The sequence below is a fragment of the Varanus komodoensis genome, unplaced genomic scaffold, assembly GCF_004798865.1.
Source record: "Varanus komodoensis strain SLA01 unplaced genomic scaffold, ASM479886v1 scaffold5, whole genome shotgun sequence".
NCBI lineage: Eukaryota > Metazoa > Chordata > Lepidosauria > Squamata > Varanidae > Varanus > Varanus komodoensis.
This window is the reverse complement of record NW_025336087.1, coordinates 18852953-18873477: the sequence shown is the minus strand read 5'-3', so window position 1 is coordinate 18873477 and position 20525 is coordinate 18852953. Positions and strand designations below refer to the sequence as shown.

General features: G+C 43.7%; 1 protein-coding gene across 12 annotated transcripts in view; it reads left to right on the top strand.

Moving 5' to 3' along the window:
* The window catches only part of MEF2C (myocyte enhancer factor 2C), a 191178-nt gene that overhangs the window by 149287 nt on the left and 21366 nt on the right, over positions 1 to 20525 (top strand). The window lies entirely within an intron of this gene.

The following is a 20525-nucleotide window of genomic DNA, read 5'->3' as shown; positions in this document are numbered from 1 at the left end:
TAATCAGGACATCAGGGGGCACTTTTTCAAAAGCTTTGAAAAGGTAGATTCTGTCCACAGCATATCAGGGAAGTTACCCATCAAAGAATGAAATCAGATTAGTCTGGAAAGATTTATTCTTTAAAAATCCATGTTGGCTTCTAGTGATCACTGCATTGTTTGAGGCATTTTCAGACTGACTGCTTTATCATTTTCTCTATAATTTTTCCAGGGATGTATGTCAGACTGACTGATCTGTTATTCCCAGGTCCTTCTTTTTTGCCTTCTTGAAGGGACAGCAGTAGCCCTTCTCCAATTATCTGGCATTTCCTGTCTTCCATGAGTTCTCAAAGATAATAGACTCTGGGGCCCCTTCTGCCAGCTCCTTTATGATTTGAGTATGGAGTTCATCCAACCCTGGAGATTGGACCTGGGTCGAATCCAATTAGATGATCCTTGACCATTTGCCAATCAATCCTGCTCCTTCAGCTTGTACTTCCCCTTCATCAGGAAGGTGATAGATCTCCTTTTGGGAGACTGAGCCAAAGTAGGAATTCAGCACTGCTGCCATTTCTTTGTCATCTGTTATCATCTTGCCATCCACATCGAGTTGTTGGACACCCATTCCTTTTCTGCTTTGGATATGTCTTTTTTGTTGCTTTTGGCATCCCTCTCTAGCTTCAGCTCATTCCTAGCTTTAGCCTTCCTGACTTAGTATCCCTGCATTCCAAGCTACCTGCCTGTTTCCTCCTTTGTAACCTGCCCTTCCTTCCACTTCCTGCACATGTTGTCTCCCACACAGGAGAGACCACAGCGTTCCTGCACAGGGTGAACAGACAACTATGGGGAAGGAAATAACTCAATAGTAAGCAATTTCAGGTTCACCCCATGACAACTCCAGGTAGGACTGGGAAAGACTACACAGGTGCAGCTGAGCTGCTTTCCATCCTTGTGCACAGTACCAACTCAGCTGGACCAGTGGTCTCATTTCCTATAAGGCAGCTTCCTATGTTGCAAGGAGAAAGTGGAACAAAACCAGTAGAATTTAAACAAAAGAGGAGATGCCATCCAGCACTGCAGAGGAGTAACTCAAAACTTAGGGGAAAACTTTAAAAGGAAAAATGGGAGGAAATGGCAGTGAAGCCATACTGTAGGAGAGGAGACAATCTCATAGGCATTTGCCAAGATAGTTTTTTCTGCTTAGAAGGTCACGTGAACACTATTGCTAGAAGAGAGTGTTTGTCTCCAAAAATGAACTTTATATAAAGCACACAAAATTCTATGGTATGGAAAGAGACACTCATCAGCACTGAAGTCACAGGCACTGGCAATTGAGGTTGAGAAGCTCTCACACCTTCTTCTTACACAGCACTTCAAACTACTGTAGACCTGCTGTAGACCTGCTTTATGGGAAGTGGGCAGATAGGGAGAGAGGCCGTCCATCTTCCCAGTGACAAAATAATGTGATCTGATTACTGGGGGAGAGAGTGGGAGAGGGGAGATATCCAGTGGGCAGAAGTACTAAAAAAAAGTAGCAGTAGTAACTGTAATGCAGCAAGAAACTAAGAACTGGAAGGGGAATTCAGCCGGCATGGAAGGTAAACAAAGCAGACATTTAGATGACCAGAAATGACTTCCTTTAAATTAAGCCAATCATGTCTTTTTAATAAGGCAACAGATATTAAATATCCCTTAAAATTCAAGCCTTGGACAGCTGCTTAAAAATCAGTCACCTTAATTTTCTTTGTGAAGTAAATGGATGGGGAGGAAGTGCTTGGCAGTAGTGGATTTAGCTTATGGAAGGTTCCCCTTGGAATTTCAGTTCAATATGACTGCCTCAGCCAGCCTGGGCACTGGGCCTCTTGACAAAATTATATCTTGTTAGCATTACACTATTCATTTTGCTGCTTTTGGTCACACGCTGGCTATGTATCAATTTATTATATATTCTGCTAGGATGTCAAACTAAATAGAAATGTAGGTAATAGCTATTTATAATTTATGGGTCTCTAGGCCGGAAGAATTCTGGGCATATTTTCAAAATACTATAACTAAAGGAATGATATGAGAGAGAGAGAGAGAGAGAGAGAGAGAGAGAGAGAGAGAGAGAGAGAGCGCGCGCATTATGCCCAAATAAGCCTATACCAAACAAGCAGAATATGAAGCAATCACTGGTGAGACTCTTAGTGGATCCTAAAATAACAGAAGATACCAAAACTCATAAATTTCAATGCTGTGTGCATGCAGTTTCCTTTGTGCTTGACAAATGCTAGTCTAAGCAAGTGCTCACTTTTTTAACCATACCAGTAGTCATTTTAACATTATCACTATCATTTCACATTTATTTAGTTCCAGCAGACTGGTGGGTGAATTAGGTTCTGGTTTGCTACACATGTTTGAAGCCTCTGTTAGTTAGTTGCATTCACACATGTAGATAATGCAGGTGCATGCTTAAAAATATAGTGCATAACTCAGTGCACTATATTTTTAACTCAGTCCTGAGTGTCTGGGAGAATTCTTTTAACTGTTCAGTACAGCTTTATCCTAAATCATATTCATATGTTTACTTACAAGCTCTCAAGATGTGATATCTAGAAGCTGTAATTGTTTCACTGCATACAACAAGTACAGGCGTGCATATACACCGTTTAGGTAGCTTTCATAGGATCTGTAGCTTCTGCTCTGGAAAAATGTGGCCCTTGCCACATCTCCTAGCATTGTTTGCCTCCACATCACTTCTCTTTTTGAAAGTGTTCCCATTCTTATCTTCTCTCTAATTAACAATGTCTCAATATTTATCTTTTTACAATGATGGATTGAAAGAGTAAAATCATTGAGCCAATAATAAGAAGCCCTCCTATTAAGTGAGTCATAGAAGGAGCTGCAAGGCTTTCCAAGGTGGGTTTTAAAGAAAAGAATGATTGATTCCCACCACCCCCACTTAAATAACAAGCAGTTAAGTATATTCTTATAAGAAGCCCACACTTGAATAACAACTTTTGAGTTGCTGTAGTCAGTCTTCTTCTCATGCTTGTGTTGAGATTACTGTTGTGTATTTTCTTTCTGCATGCAGCAATCTGTCCTTTTATTCAAAGAGGGTACAAGGAAGCATAGCAAATCAGCAAACATCTGGATTTTGTACATTCCCTTGAGTATTGAAAAAGATAGTTGAAGCCTCCTGGATCCTGGATGCAGCTGTGTGTTTGCTCCAGAATGAAAAGCAATCCATGCATTTAACTCCTTGGAGTAAGAAGTGTAGGTTTTGTTCCAACGGCACTTGGCAATATGGAGCTAAAGCAGTTCTGCTTTTAATTTTTACACAGGCATGGCAAATCGTGACTCTCCGTATGTATTGCCCTACAACTCCCATCATCCTTCCCTGTTAGCTATGCTGGCTAGGACCATAAGTTGTCCATCCTGATTATAACACAGGTCTACTGTAAATCCCACAAGCTAGTTGCCTTCTATAATCTTTGCAAGTGGGTTGGCCCTTTGATGCTTCTTGAAGCTTTCACTGAGAGAAGAAGAAACAGATAAAGATGGAGAACAGTTACCAAATGTTGCTTATGTTTTACTCTGATTGGGTTTTAAACTAGGTGGTACATTTACTGCATGTATATATGCATTTAACATGACTTTTACAAGCAACAATGGATGAGAGCAAACAGGATCAGGATCCTGCTGCACACAGTGCAGGCTTAACCTTGTCCACCTGGGCCATAGTCTCAATGAAAGTCCCACTGCCACCCCGGCCACCATTTGCCCCAGGAAAAAGTGTTGCTGCTGGAATCAGTGGCAGCATCCCTGCAGGACAAATTGTCCAGTTTGGCCTTCACTGAATAAGCCTACCAGCAGGTTTATTAGAACTTACAGGCCTGCTTACTTTTCTGCATTGTTAGGCACAACATGGTCTGGGATTGTGTTCTTTTGTTTTAATGGGTGTGCGAAGTGGGGTGGGAGGGATGGGAAGGTGGGAGGGTTGTTGTCTGCAAATACTTGAAAGTGGAGGTTGGAATTCTGTCCAACATCATTGCTTGAATAACAAAAAGGGATTTCATTGTCATAGTTGTCGTCCAAGATGGACCACTCAAGGCTGATATAATAATTTTCAGCAAAGTAATTTGATGGATGGAGAATTTGAGATATGTACATGGTAGGTAGGTATTTCGTGAGCAGAGCCAGCTGGAGCTGGGGGTTAGACTAGATGACCTGGAAGAGCCCTTCTGGCTCTCTTTGTTTCTATGTCTCTATGTGTCAGAACCTGGATCAGGCCAAAGGCCAGCCTTCTTTTCTTACAGTGGTTAATGAGAAGCCACTGGGAAGTCCAGCAGCTGGACATGAGTGAGCCAGCATCTTTCTGCTCATGGTAATATTTAGCCATTATCAGAAGCATCGCTATAGTCATACTGATAATATTATCATTAGCCAGTCATACTGGCTAAATGTTACCTCCATCAGTATCAGTATACAGGCAGTCTGTTCCCTTCCTGAGAAAATGGACATTCATCTTTAAGTTGAATTCATATGTAAGTTGCTCATGTTCAGTCAGCCCTCCACATTTGCAGGGGTTAAGAGCACAGGACCCCCATGAAAATGGAAAAACTGAAGACTCCTCTAGGTCCCCTACCCTGCCCAAACTCACCAGTCACTCCTCTTCACAGCAAGGAAATGCCATAAAGATTTCCCTTTCAAGATGGGCCAAGCAGGAAGGCATGCTTTGGAGGCTTCCGTCTCTCTCCTCTCACTTCTTTCTCTCTGGTGATGATGATTTTCCACAGTAGTTTTTTTATTTAAAAAAATATTCATAGGTTTTAGGGCAGTTTGTTCGTAAGTATGGGTTATTCAGAACCCAAGTTTTCATAGCTCAGGAACTGCCCATACTGGAGATAATGTACAACCATCATAATTAGTGGCCATTAAAAACTTTAAGAAATATATGCAGCCTAGGCTGGGATTCTTGGCCATTCTAACACTGGTATAGCATATAGAACACAGCATAAGCACAGTTTGGCAACTCCCTTGTGGACCACAATGGAGTTAGAACCAACGTTTTTTGTAGAGTGAAGTGAAATAGCTCCCCTTACACCCACTATCAAGTTGCTTCGTTATTTTTAGCTTGCATCTGTGGTATCCCTATCCTACGACATGCAGATGTGATCATACCTGTAGCATATGAAATTTGCCAGATAAAGGACCAGTTTCAGTCTTGTCAAGATGTTTTTGTGCAACCTTTGCCAACATGGTGCCTTCCAGATGTTTTGAACTCCAGCTCCCATCAGTTCCAGCCAGCATTTTGAATAGCAATCCTGGAAGTTGTAATCCAAAACATCTGGAAAGTACCAGGTTGGAGAAGGCTGCCTTGATGTCTTGTTGCAAGAGACCAACCACATAGAAGCAAGAGCCTGACAGCTTTTGCTAAAATATCTTGAACAAGGGGAAATGTGGTGTTTGTACTCTAGGGCCATGGTACATTTGAAGTTAATTTTGGCCTAGACTCAAATTTCAAAAAAGAAGAATATTTTACCTCAGAAAGGGAATTGATTTCTAGCCACAGATAGAAGTAAATGAATAGCTCTCTATGGCAAAAAGGCTTTCAAGCAGTCAAATGGGGATAAGTGCAAGGCAATGATCTACAGATTTGCAACACATTTCCCTTGATGATTTCGAAAAGGGTTATATTTTCCAGTAAGGTGTTTCCCCTGTCAAGTAAGCATTTTTGCTAACTTGTTTGATTTAATACTCAAGGGCAGTGATTTTTTTAATTTTAGGGGAGTTTTTTTTAGGTAAATGTAGTTTGCCTGCTGCTTTCAAATTGCATCCGTTTGAGGCGTGGGTGCACATGAAGCAGATCAGATATGGATTAATCACCTGCATAATTGCTTTGTTGGATTTAAGCCCATCACAGCGCAGGCTGTATATGCAGTGAAAATGCAAGGAAGTCTAAAAGCCATGGCAAAATCTCATGATGGAATAATTTCTTCCCAACCCATTGTCATTATATTGATTGACTTGTGGCCTCCTTAACCTTTTGAACTTGGGAAATAAATAATAATTAAACATCTATAGTGTAATGCATTAAGGGATTTTGTAGTCTTAGCGAGTAGGCCTCTGGCAGGGACCTGTTGGGCTATCTATTTGTCAAAGAAAGCTATCAGTCTGAGGGCCTTTGGTTGTGCTGAAAGTTTTTTATATCTTAAAGAGGACCAACTAAAAGGTCCTGAACAAAGATGGAGCGTAGAAAGGACACAGTTAGTGGTCTAAACCAGGGCTGTGGGGTTCCAGAATATTTATGGATCCAGTTTCTGTTCTTTCAGATATAGACTATTTCTACATACCACATTTTACTTGGAAGCAACATTCCTTGAACTTCAGTTTTATGGACATAAAGACAATTTCTTACAGACAAATATTTATGCCCTTCCTACCTTGTTGTTTTGTACAGATTTTGCTCTGAATGTGGAATTTTATTTGTATTAACCAGTTTTAATATGCCTGATTGTGATTTACTCTTACATTACGTTTTATTTTGTCTAGTCTTCTGGCATGGCACAGTAAAGAAGTGTCAAAGTATTTTGAATGAATAAGGGTATTTAGTCTACGTGTGGCAGCAACAATAAGCTTGCATCTGCTGTCCCATCCCAGATGTCACTGGCCCTGCTCTCCACTGACATCTGTGCATTTGGCAGGACATCTAAAAAGGGAAGCCTATGTGTGTATAGCAGTCTACACATAGGATCTCCATGTGATCAGGAACCCTAACTGTACAGGGCTCCTCATAATGCCTAAGCTGTCTTTTTCAGGCATCTCACAGATGTCAGGGAGCAGCACAAGGACCCAGACTCCATGCTTTTTACCTACACATGGATGCAACCATGGTATGGAGCTCTTCTGGTCTGCAGGGATGATGGTTCTAAATGCCAGGAGAGCATGTGCCACTCTTTCTGGCACCCCACAGCTCCCTTGGCCACTAGCCCTGTGGCCTGAGCATTGGATGCTCAACAAGGTTTCTGAGGGCACGTCTGAGCAAGGCTCCTGTAGAATGCTAAGTCCCCACAAGCTGCACAATGTTCAGAACTCCCATTAGCTGCCCATACGCACAGGAGAGTAGTGAGAAATTTGGCACTGCAGATGCTCATCATGGCAATCCTCATAGACATGCCCCAGGGAAAGTCCAGAGCTGCAGCAATCAGTGTGTTGAGAGCAAACCCATGTTAACAGTGTGAGCCAGTGTGGTGTAGTGGTTAAGAGCATGGGACTGGGACTCAGACAATCTGGGTTCTAGTCCCCACTCGGCCATGGAGCCAACTGGGTGACTTTGGGCTAGTCACAGACTCTTAGCCCAGCCTACCTCACAGGGTTGTTGGTGTGGGGATAAGATGGAGGAGGAGATGTAAGCTGCCTTGAGCCCTTTGTAGAAAATGGCAGAATATAAATCGAAAAATAAATTAAATAAATAAATGAAACTGCTTTTTTTCCCACTAGGAGCACATCTTCTAATGGCTCTTAACTGCTAATTTGAGACCAAGGCACACCCAACTATGTTACTCTGCGAAATTTTGACGTTTAAGTCCTTGTAAAACACCCCTTTGGCTCTTGGCTGGTATGGAAATGTAATACATGAAATGAAAATATGTGCATTACAGCAGGGAACAATATATTGTTGTGGAAAAATTAATTTACCCCGGCTACTTCAAGGATTGTAGACAAGGCTGGGGGCCACTGAGGAGGAGTCAGAGTGAGGCAGGTAGCATCCTTGCTAATGCACTGTCTTCAGGACGCCAACGCTGGGGCCCTGCCCCCAGCACTGCTGCCCACTCAGGGAAGTGAGGACCTTGCATAAGCTGCACAGCAGTAGAGTGACTAGTGAGATCCGTGCCAGGCTTTCTTTCTCAAAGCACCTAATTGGAAGTGTCAGAATCTCCCTGTCAGACTTAGGTTTCACCATAAAGCCTAACCTTGCAGTAAAACTGCAGCCCTTTATTGTAGAGCGCAGTGTCCAGGCAGTTGACCTTGATGTTTAAAGCCTTTTAAAGCTACAGCCATTTTAAATAAAATCAAATATGGACATCAGCATGTAATAGTTGTAAGTGGCTTGTTTAATTAATTAAAATGCAATTGCTGAGTTGACTGGCTGGGGGGCTGCAGGGCAAATGGGATAATGTGATAGGTATGGTACAGATGGTTTTGCAGAAATGGAAACAAATCAATACAATTAGTGGAAGAGATATAGGAAACATCATGTTTTCCTGCATCACAGCAATATATTTGTAAATTTCTCCAAATCAGATGCCATTAAGAAACTATCAAAGATGAATGCTATAATATACATGAAAGGATATTGTAGGGCCAGAGGGACAGACCCAGTGTTGATATTGACCTCAGCATCCATTCTGAAGTCCTGATTCTGTAGCTACTATATGGCAAAAATTGTGGTTCTCCTTTTAATATTTCTTTATTCTTGATCCCTGCATAGTTTTTCATTGTGTTGTCTGCACCAGCATCTCTCACTCTGTTTTGTGGGCTATTGCTTAGTCTGCTCTACAGATGGGTAAGGGATATGGATACGTGGGTGTGGGTGTGATGTGGTTTGGAAGAGACGGATGCACCGAATGAGTATATCTAATAACTTAATTGTTATCCCATGAGGAAGGGGTCACCAACAATCTTTTAGTAATATGGGATTTAGTCAGGGGCTTCTCCATAGGAACATGGAAATAAAGTTCAGCGTTAAGTTTTGCAATAGGTCTTTGAAATGATCCTGTAACCCAAGAGCAAATAATATCTTGGGGAGCTAATCTTTTAGGCAAACTGGTGTGGGCCACACACAAGAGGGAAATAATAGATGGCTAGGAAGAATTCTGAAGTTCATAAAAAGTATCAATTAACTTTAGGGGGAAAACGTCCTAATGGGGACTGAGCATGCCCATCGGGCACAGAATGGTGCTTGTTAGCAAAAAAGTGAAGGCAAAAAGAAAACAAGGGTGGGGAAGTGTAATGTCCTGAAAAAGAAGGGCCTAGCTGGCTGGCTGGCTGTCTGGATCTCTGAATATCACACTGCACTGTGTTGCAAGTCCTTTATGGTTAATGTCAAGGCTGGTCCACCCACGAGGTAGCGAGTCCTCCACTTCCAGTAGCAGATCCAGAACTGTAGTGAATCTTGTCTTCCCACCCAGAAGAGCTGCCACCCTGAAGAGCTCTTTTGGCCACTTTCCAGCAGCTGCAGTAGGAAAGTAGCTGGCACAGCTCTCCAGAGTGGCCACCACTACTTTCTTATGCCTCACTCTAAGCACCTGAGGTAAAGAGCAGGCAGCAGTTGCTCTCCTGCTTCAGCAGATGGCATAACAAGAAAGAACACTAGTGCGGCACTCAGAAACAATGAGGCAGAGCCTGGAGCATGGCTTAGGCTCACTAGGTCCACCAAAGAACTCCACTGTGTCTTTTGCTGCAGCATTTGTGCTCTCTGGAGTGCTGCCTGTCCAAATCCAGGCTCTACGAGCACTCTTCGGAGAGTTACATTTTGGGTTGATGCGCTCTCTGAGAAGCCCTGTCTCCTGCTTCCTGAAAAGCGGTCAGCCCAGCTTTCCAGAGAGCCCACCCAGCCAAAATGCCTTGCTGTGTGGGGAAGTTGCCTTGGGATTAGTTGCCCTGCTGCAGTCTGCGAGGCCACCTCCCTGCCCAACCCTTGAGGAGGGACCGCTCACCCTGAGGTGCAGAAGGAGAGGCAGCTAAAAATGGGGGGGGGGGGATGATAGTCATGGTGGGGAGAGTGGAGGAAGATGTTGGTGGTTGTGAAGGGAGCAAGCAGTGGCACATCTGCCCACCCCAAGTGGCAGGAGGTCTTGTGCCATCCTTCTCTAATGGAATCCTTAAGGCTGAGGTATGATATTCTCATGATACTCTAAACCATTTCAGAGATCTTAGCAAAAGATGGATGATCATATTTGCACAGCTTGTTAAAAGTCCTATTTATCCCTCATTGATAGATAATCAACTAAAAATGCATAGTAAAGATGATCCAAAAATTCCTGCCAGGTTCATCTTCCGGGAACGTGTTGACCATGTAATGCCCTTAGGTGTCAAAGAAAATGTGTGGTTAACCAGTTATGTGAAAATCGGGGTGTGCTTTGTCTGCACAAAGTACAATGTACCCCAGAGTGTCGAGTCTGGCAGTTAAAATTTGAAGTTGAGACTGCCTGTGGCTGAGAAACTCTTCAGCCAGCCTTGGACAAATTATGATACTTTGAATGTATCCCCAAAAATGTGCACAGAAAAGGAATATATATTTATGCTGGCCGCTGACTTCTCACACTGCAGCTTCACAATTTGTTGGGAGTGTAGCATTACAACAGCCTTCTCCAAGCTGGTGCCTTCCAGTTGTATTGGACTTCAATGACCACCAGCCCCGCCTAGCATGGTCAGGAAAGGTGTGGAATTGTAGTCCAAAGCATTGAGAGGTTGGGAGTGGCTGTGTTACAGTATGTGAAACATGGGGAAGAGCGAAGAAGCAGACTACAGCATATAAGCTTTACCAGAACCATAAAAGCCATTGAGAAAAAGCTTGTGCAAACAGGATTTCTCTTGATCTGGGATTCCTTTTCTTATGCTTTTCGGCTAGCAGAAAGGCGCATTTGAATTCATCCTTTCTGCAGGTTTCCTCATGAAGGAACAGAGAGGTTAAAATGCCTCTTTGATCACCTTGAAGGTTAGACTACGAGTGTTAATAAATATCCTTTATCCTGCATTCTGTAAAGGAGAGATTGTGATGGAATGGAATTTCCATCTATGTATCTTTTACACCATCTATGGCTTGGTCTGCTCCCTAAAATGCAGCATAGGAAAGCTATTAGGGCAATAAGGTAGGGACCAGAAATTACTTTTAAAGATTTTCTTCTTCTGGATGAGTATGTTTCCACTTGGGTTTTCCTCTGCCATTTCCACTCAGTCAAGGTAATGTACTATGAAATGCTTAACAGATGTAACATGTGAGTGGAAAGCTTCAACTAGCTGCTTGAAAAGAACAGAACAGCACTGGAGATTGAGAAGTTGCATGGTTTTCCGGGGTGTATTTCATTGTGGTTGCTGTCCTTTTTGTTTTGTGATTTGTAAGAGTATTCACTATTTATTTTACTTAAGAAGTAAAGTAAATCAGCAACCACAGTGAAAAGAAATCTATCCATCCTGTCCTCCCAAGTAGTTCATGGTGGTGTACATGGGCTACCATGTTATCCTCGTAGTAAACCCTGGGCGATGGTCTCGTCATTTCTAGTGCTCAGGCTGAGAATGCCAATCCCACTGTAGCCCAAGCAGCATGGCCAACACACAAGAGAAGATGTATCAGCATGCTTGGGCAAATCCCAGGGTTTTCAGAACTAGGGAAAATTCTCTAGGGGAAAACAGTCTTAAGCAGAGCAGAAGGACCCCCACCCAGAACAAAAACAAAAAAACCCAACCCTAGGGAGGACTTCTGTGTGCTCAATAGCCACAGAATGACTGCTGAGAACACAAAATGAAAACTTTGGGAGGGTAGGGAGCTTTAATGGAGCTGCAGGCATCCTGAGCATCACAACATTTTATCACAGGCCCCACTTGCATGGCCTGGATCTCTCTGCGTGCAAACCGCCTGCCTTAGAAACTTATGATTTCTCCTCCATGAAAGTGAAGGGCTTTGCATGGGAAATCACCCTCTCTTGTACAGGTTCCAGGGATGCTGAGAACTTCACATTCCCCTAAAGAGAGGCTTAGTAAATAAGTCAAGTTAGGCTTTTTTGGAAAGCTGAGGAGAGAGGTATGCTGTCGTTAAAAGTTTATATTGCTCACTTATTTAACAAAACCTCCCTTTGAAAGCTCTGACTGTTTTCTCCCAAATGAGGAGACCAGAAGCATTCACAAAAAGAGAAGGTGTTAGACAACATTCCATTCCATTTCTCCTTCTGCAGTGCCTTTGGTTCCTACGAAGGGCTCCCAGGGCATTGGGGGAGAAGGTGGTTATTTGCTCTGTTGCTACACTCAGCAAGAAATAAACTATTTGTAAACACCATTTACTCAATAAAATCAATAAAACAAAAAGCAAGTTCTTGTAAGGGCCTGGGGAAAGAAATAGTTTGCTTTTAAAGCACCTTAGCTGGGAAGCATTATACATTTACTCTTTCTGACATATGCCCTTTGCAGACTTGTACTTCTTCTGTTTTTATTGTCATTTATGCAGTGCAAGTGATATCCATAGCATTGAATATATTCCATTTCAGCAAATGTATGGCTTTTAATCAAATAAAAATGTAACACAAACTAGGCCTAGATTCCATCTGTTCTTCATTTTCTCCTAATTTATAATCAGGAAATCCATTCGTACATGGCATATAATTTTTGCGCTTTCTAGTGGCTTGTGGAATGTTACATTCTGCACACAGTCACATTTAAATTGATAACTGTCCAGGCGAAGTGTAATTTTAAAGTACAGGCTAAAGAAAGGTTTAATCTCTATATTAAAAGGGCTGGACCATTTTTGTTGCTGCTGGGTTTTCCTGAGTTGTTTTGCCTCTGAATTTAACTGAGGCCTTCCTTGGTGCATTTAACTTAAGGTGCCTCAGTTGAGGCTAAAGCTTTCAGTAGAGGATGCGGTTTAAGGATCCAGATTAAATGCAGGCTCTCCTTAGCTGCAGGCCACATGCATGTATTCATCATTGATTTTCAAATGATGGGTTTGTATATCATTGGTTTAGAGTCCACGGTCTTACATTCCGGGATCCATATTCTGCCAAAAGCATAACAATTTGGTGGCTGGAAGGAGAAACAGTCATTATATGGCTCCAAATTGCTAGCTGGCACCATGTGCCAAGAACAGCAGAAATCTACTGGTAAAGAGAAGATTGCAGTCACTCTTTAAAATAATTTGATGCTCTAAAAATACAAATGCAGGAAATGTCATCACGTTTCAAAATATTTGACATTAGTAGGTAAATATATAAAGAGTTATGTGATTGGTGTTTTTAAGTGGCATAGTCTCTAAATGATGGGAAGGCAGTGCCAGCATTAAGTTTTTGTATTAAATAAATTGCTTTGATTTGATGTAAATTGTTTGAAGCAAAGAATTGGTCTCTTCCCCCTGTTCCGTGTTTCCTTTCCTTTGAAATTGTAAGTAGCACAGTGTAAACTACTGGAGGATACAGACAGACACACGGAGAGACACATTTATGCACACTTTTCACAGTATTTTTACACTGTGTATACATGCAAGAATTTCATATTCATATGCTAAACAACTGCTTGTCATGTCTCATTATGTGACATACCGCAACAGTGTTTTTATTTCCCACAACAAAATAGACCCTTTATGCAAATCCATATTGCACAAAGCCTCCCTTCAGCAATTCTTCATTGCTCTTCCCCAAATTCCTTAAATATTCCTATAATTCTTTCCAAAAGTAATTTTAGAATTGGGTAATTATTGGGATCACATTTCAAATGCACAAAGCAAATGCCTGATGCTTTTGAGTTCATGGCCTGTTTGGGGACTTTCAATAGGTATAATGGGAGAATATTGTGGAAACAGAATGTGCATCAAGATAGGTCTCTCGTCTGATTCAACATGGTCCTCCTGTTTTTACATTTACTGGGGACATTCTTTCTTTATTCCTCCTCCTTTTTTCCATCTAGTTCCATCTGTGTCCCAATGCAGAAGAACCCAGCTCCTTACCACTTTGATCTCAATTAGGTTAATTACTAATTCCATCACATAAATAATGGAGGGACAAGCACAATCCCATATGAAATTTTCCTGCACAAGCATCTTTGAAATGAAATATCGATAGAATTATTTACCAAAAGTGTGCACTGACCTCAGGCTTTCGCTCAGACCCTGATTCAACACTCAGGAAATGGACCAATTTGGCTTGGACTAATTTGGAGTCCATCTGCTTCAACTTGGAACCAAACCCAAATTGAAGTTTGGAGATTTGAGGCTTTGTGCTTCCCATTGACTATCATGGGGAATAAATAATGCCTATAAATTTTTCTTTTTTCTCAAAATTGGACAATAGCTGCAGGGACAGTAGCCCATAAGGAGGAGATTACACTTGCCAAAGGCCAGAAAATAGGTGTGAAGATCTTTGTGCTAATAAGCCTTAATTTTTTAAAGGAAATGGCTGATAACCTTTTTTGTTTCTTGGCAGACTTAGATGTAAAATTGCAGGGATCATTTCCCCTTCCAAGAGAATCAAGCCTGCCAAATTTCAGGAGGCAGCTAGGGGATTTGTACAAGTGTAGCCTTGAATTTTTTGAAGTTCTCCCAAAGAGGACATGTGTATCTCCCTAGCATCATTTTGAAAATCACACATACCCTAGAGGTGTCCCAAAGTTAGTTTCAGAATGATGGGTACAGCAGTTCATGTGAAAGGGGTAGAGAAGTGATTCCACCCGCCTTTACTCCTTAGTTTTTGGGTAATTTGTATGAAATGGCACACATCAAAGAGGGCAAGAAACCTGCAAATTGGCAGAAGAATAGATACAGGTACAAGGACATTATGATCATTAAAACCAGTTTAAAGTTTTCTTCATTATGATTCCTGATGGTGTTGAAAGAATGGCCATCACAAGGTCCCATCCTTTCCTTCCCACAAAGTATGGTCATAGAATCATAGAATAATAGAGTTGGAAGGGACCATGAAGGCCTTCAGGTCCAAGCCCCTGCTATTGCAGGACACCAATTTGTACCATACCTCTCATCCCACTAATTGGAGCCCCTGGTAAAAAATTATCAGCTGAACTTTCAGATACTCAACTGTACTTCCTCCACCTTCATAATCAGCATTTAAAGAAACTAAACTAAAAGACACCACTTGCTACAGACATACAGTTTCCATGTCTCTGAACCCTAAGTTCTGATCCATGATCTGATTGTGGATGAGGGGGCCGACCTGGCTTACATCACAGAGACCTGGGCAGGTGAGGGGGGGGGAACGTCTCCCTCTCTCAACTGTGCCCGCCCGGGTATCTGGTCCAGCACCGACCACGCCTGGAGGGGAGGGAAGGGCGGGTCGCTTTGGTTTACCGAGCATCCATCTCCCTCACGGGGCTTCCTGTTCTCTCGAGGCCGGGTCTAGAGTGCCTCTACTTGGTGTTGGGTGACCAAAACACATTGGGGATTCTGTTGGTGTACCGTACACCCTTCTGCCCAACAGACTCCCTGCCGGAGCTGACGGAGATCGTCTCAGACCTGGTGTTGAAGACCCCCAGGATGTTGGTCCTGGGGGACTTCAATCTCCATGCTGAGACTGTTCTGTCCAGGGTGGCTCAGGACTTCATGGCCTCCATGACAACCATGGGGCTGTCTCAACATGTCATCAGCCCAACCCATGAACGTGGACACACTCTGGACCTGGTTTTCTCAACGGGGCAGGAAGAGGGGGATCTGAGGGTGAGGAATTTATGTTTGACTCCCCTGTCATGGTCAGATCACTTCCTGGTGAGGTTTGTGCCTGATAGCAATCTCTCCCTCTGCAAGGGTGCGGACCCGATTGTGTGGGTCCACCCCCGGAGCTGGATGGATCCAGATGGATTCCTGAAGGCCCTGGGGGAGTTTCCGGCTGACAAGACTGGTGCTCCTGTCGAGGCTCTGGTTGAACTGTGGAACGGGGATATGACCAGGGCTGTGGACACGATCGCTCCTAAGCGTTCTCTCCCACCTGGCAGAGCCCATTCATACGCTTGGTATACACCTGAATTACGGGTGATGAAGCGGGTCGGGTGACGTCTAGAGCGTAGGTGGAGGAAATCACGGGATGAATCTGATCGAACACACTTGAGAGCCCATTATCGGGCCTATGCTGTGGCGGTGAGGGCGGCAAAAAAGAAATTCTTCTCCGCTTCCATTGTCTCCTCACAATGCCGTCCAGCGGAGCTTTTTCGGGTTGTACATGGGCTGGTTCATCCAGGCCCTAAAAAAGATCCTGTACCACCCTCGACGGCCCGCTGTGACGACTTTGCCAAGAATTTTAAGGAGAAAATCACTCAGATTCGTCACGAGCTGGACTCCACTAGTAACTCAGAGCCTTCAGGGGAGGAATCAATGTTGCTGTCTGGTCCTAAATTGTTGGATGATTTTCAGTTATTGTGGCCTGATGATGTGGACAGGTGTTTGGACAAGTACGTCCCACCACCTGCTTATTGGACCCTTGCCCATCTTGGTTACTTGACAAAGCCAGGCATGGGATAGGGACCTGGATCCTGGAGGTTGTCAATGTCTCTCTGAGGGATGGCCGGGTACCTGCCCCTTTAAAGAAAGCAGTAGTCCAGCCAGTCCTGAAGAAGGCATCCCTGGATCCAGAGATGGCCACCAATTATAGACCGGTGGCCAACATCCCGTTCTTGGGCAAGAGTGGGTGGTGGCGGAACAATTCCAAGCACTCTTGGATGAAATTGATTATCTGGACCCATTTCAGTCCGGCTTCAGACCGGGTTATGGTACTGAATCTGCCTTGGTCGCCCTGTATGATGACCTGTGCAGGGAGAGAGACAGGGGGAGTGCGTCCCTGTTGGTTCTCCTGGACCTCTCAGCAGCTTTCAATACCATCAACCATGGTATCCTTCTGGATAGGCTAGCGGGATTGGGGGTTGGGGGCACTGCTTTGCAGTGGTTCCACTCCTATCTCAATGGCCGTTTCCAGAAGGTGGTGCTGGGGGACTGTGGCTCTGTGCCATGGCAGCTATGCCATGGAGTTCCGCAGGGGTCCATTTTGTCCCCCTTGCTATTCAACATCTACATGAAACCGCTGGGAGAGGTCATTAGGAGGTGTGGGCTGCGGAATCATCAGTACGTTTATGATACCCAGCTCTACCTCTCATTCTCAACTAATCCAGGTGAGGCAGTGACTGTACTGAACCGGTGCCTGGCTGAGGTAATGGGCTGGATGAGGGCCAACAAACTGAAGCTCAATCCAGACAAGACGGAGGTCCTGTTGGTGCGTGGTTTGGACTCTGGGGTGGGGACCTGGACCTTGTCCTGAATGGGGTAGCACTCCCTCTGAAGGACAGGGTCCGCAGCCTGGGGGTGCTCCTCGACCCAAAGCTGACCTTGGAAGCTCAAGTGTCGGCCGTGGCGAGGAGCGCTTTCCATCAGCTTCAGCTGATCCGTCAGCTGCATCCCTACCTGGAGGACGATTGCCTGGTGACAGTGATGCATGCATTGGTCACTTCTCGATTAGACTTCTGCAATGCGCTCTATGTGGGGCTGCCCCTGAAGACGGTCCAGATACTTCAATTGGTGCAAAATAGAGCTGCCAGGTTGCTGACGGGGACTGGGCATTGTTCTCATATAAACCCAGTCCTTCGTCAGCTTCACTGGCTCCCCATTGAAGTCCGGGCCCAATTCAAGGTGCTGGTGCTTACCTATAAAGCCCTAAACGGCTTGGGACCTGGGTACCTGAAGGAGCGCCTCCGTCCATACTTGCCCTCCCACCCTCTAAGATCGGCGGCAGAGGCCCTTCTTCGGGAACCCTCCATGAGGGAAATTAGGTGGGTGAGTACCCAGAGGAGGGCCTTTTCTGCAGTGGCGCCCCATCTGTGGAATGCGCTCCCCAGAGAGGTCCGCCTGGTACCATCATTATTTGCTTTTCGGCACCAGGCCAAGACCTTTTTATTTAAAAGTTATTTTAATTGATTGTTAAATTATTGCTTTTATCTAACTCCGGGATGTTTCTAATTCTGTATATTTTTGTATATTGTTATTTATTTGTTGGAAGCCGCCCTGAGGCTTATGCGAATGGGGCGGCATACAAGCACTCTAGATAGATAGATACATAGATAGATACATAGATAGATACATAGATAGATACATAGATACATAGATAGCAAAGCTTTATCCAGCCCTGGCTTCAGTTCTGTTGACTTTGAATCGGGGCCTAATTAGCCTCAGGAAGCTACTGACCCAATTCTGTTCAAGCTTCTTCTGAACCTGTTGCATATCCCTATTCCTGTACAACAGTATATGTTATGAGTGTAGACCGCCTTCGAGCCTTGAGCCCCTTAAATAACTATGCTAGTATTGTTACTGTCATTGATATTGGACTCAGAGATTACGTGGCTGTGTAAGTCTAAGAGCATTTGGTCCCATTGCGGTCCTGTGTAATGTGTAAGGCTATTACACTGAACAGAATGTGATCCCTGGTAAGTGTGTTTACGATCGCAGCCTTAAAATATTAACTAGCATGCTACTGGAAAATTAGAAAAAAAGCCTGTCTGAATGTGCTGTGCTTCTTAATAGCTTGACAGCTCTGTTTTTGTGCATGTGTGCGTGTGTGGCAGAGAGCTTTCTTCAGCATGCATTGCTGATTTCATATTACTATGTGGCTTTTTCAATCTGTATGTTGTAAGTAATCCTATTAGTATTCCATGGTTCCAGGGACCACTAGGATTCTCTGCATCACAGATTTATTAAAGGATAACTCCTTTAGTGGCCTTGAAAAGATGTCTCCAGATGTGAGGCTTGCCACTTTCAGCTAGGTAGATCCTTTTTAGTACAGCAGTAACAGGGACAGAGTTGCTGTTGGAAGGAAACAGGAGTATAAGGCCCAGGTGAAATACTTGGGAAGCAGTGGCCCTAGTTAGTACATTTGGGAGCCACCCCCCCCCCCCACCCACCTTTTCCCAGGCCTTTCCTTTTTCTGAATGATGTTCATGGGAGACAAGGAAGATCCAGTTTCTGGTGCTGGGCAAGCATTATGGTGGTTATTATTGCAGTTTCTGGAGGGAAGCCTGTTTCTCATGGCACCACATTAGCATGATGTGGAGATGCTAGTATGTCAGGATGCGAAGCCAAGGCAGCAGAGATGAGATGGAGGAGTGCTTTCAAAATCAGAGCTGACTCCTCCTGCTGAAATCAGCATTCAGGGTCAGACTGTGAAGATGGAGGAGGGGGCTGAGGGAGAGGGAGAAGCATTCAAGAAGCCTACCAGTCCTCCTCCAGGATTTTTCCCCTTCTTCTTTCTTTCTTTTCTGGAAATTATAGCCTTGCTTTGCTTTCCTTTGTTTCAAAACAAAAAAGCCTGAAGTGGGAAAAAAGTGAGTCAGGCAAGGCAGAATCCTCATGCATTTGCCCATGAAAACAGCCCAATTCGACAGGGTTTTCTTTTGTTCTTTCTCTTCCTCCTCCCCCACTCTCCATAGTATAATCTGAGGTTGTCGCCTGTCTTCTAAGTAACGAAGCGTAGATTGAATTCCTTTCAATGTTCGCTACTGTACAACAAGCATGTAGAGTCCCATCACCCCACTGCCTCAAACAACTGAGTTTCTCTCCAAGTTCACCAGGTCCTAAACAAATTAAGTAGGAATGTGAGCATTCTTAATTATAGTTAATCATTCTGGGAGTTTTCAGCAGTGTGCATGCAGGTACTCAAGTCACTTGTTTATACACAAATACACAAAACAGTCCTGTGATGTTGAGGTTAGACTGAGAGTGGCTGGCCTTAAGTTATCCATTGACCTTCATGACTGGGTGGGGATTTGAACCAGGGCTCTGGTCCAGAGCTAAGCTGGATATTGAAAAACAGCTCAACTCTTTTTCGGGAACAGTTCTGGACCTTCTCCACTGGGCCCTCTCTTCCTTCCCCCACTACTGAAATCCAAATCTTTCCCACCCAGCCCCTCATAATTGCTCAGTGTAGCACTTTGGATATATGTACATCAGTCTTTAATAAGTTTTTGATAATATATTTCGCCAGTAGAGGCACAGAAGTTTGAGTTGTTCGCAGGAAGTAAAAAGAATGGCTGAAAGACTAAGCCACTGCAATGCATATAGATGAAGAATAGCTGTGCAGGAGGACTTGCAAAAGTGCATGGTACAGGGAAAGAGTAGATAATTTCATATTGTGCATGGGATTAACAAATTTATTCCTCAGTGTTTATCCTTATTTAGCTAAAAAGTCTCCATATATTCTTGGTAGGGAATTATCTGCAAACTTACAAAAAGCCTAAGGGCCTAAGGTTAATGGAAGAACAAAAAAGGGGGGGGGTTAACTCTCTAAGGAGTGGGGGGAACCCAAAAACAACACAGTTACAACTGGGCACTGAATACCAACCAACATTTCAGGGGGAGAAATAGAAAACCTGGGACAAGGAGATACGGAATGAAGCATCCCAGAAGAGGCCTGGCTGGAACCCTGAACAAGAGTATTCTGCTTACATTTTATGGAAGGCCCAATTTGTTACAGAATGTATTAGGGAACTGATAAATACTGGCTACTGTGTGTTTTTATTTGGACAGTCAGTTTTTGATTCTATTTACATGCTTACTGTACATGTAAGAAAAGGCTGAATCAGGCAGCTCCATGGGAATATGGAATCTCCATGGACCAAATTAGGCTTGTGTATTGGAAGTTCCCCATCCCTGCTGTATGCCATACCAAAAAGATAGGATTAACTTTTTCAGTCATTGCATTATTTAAATATGGACAATTAATGGTTCTTTCAGTTCTGTTATTCCACATGGCGCTTTTTTCCTCATGAATCAACAATTACTCCACGTGCTGCTAAACCTTCCATTTCATGGAAGGTTG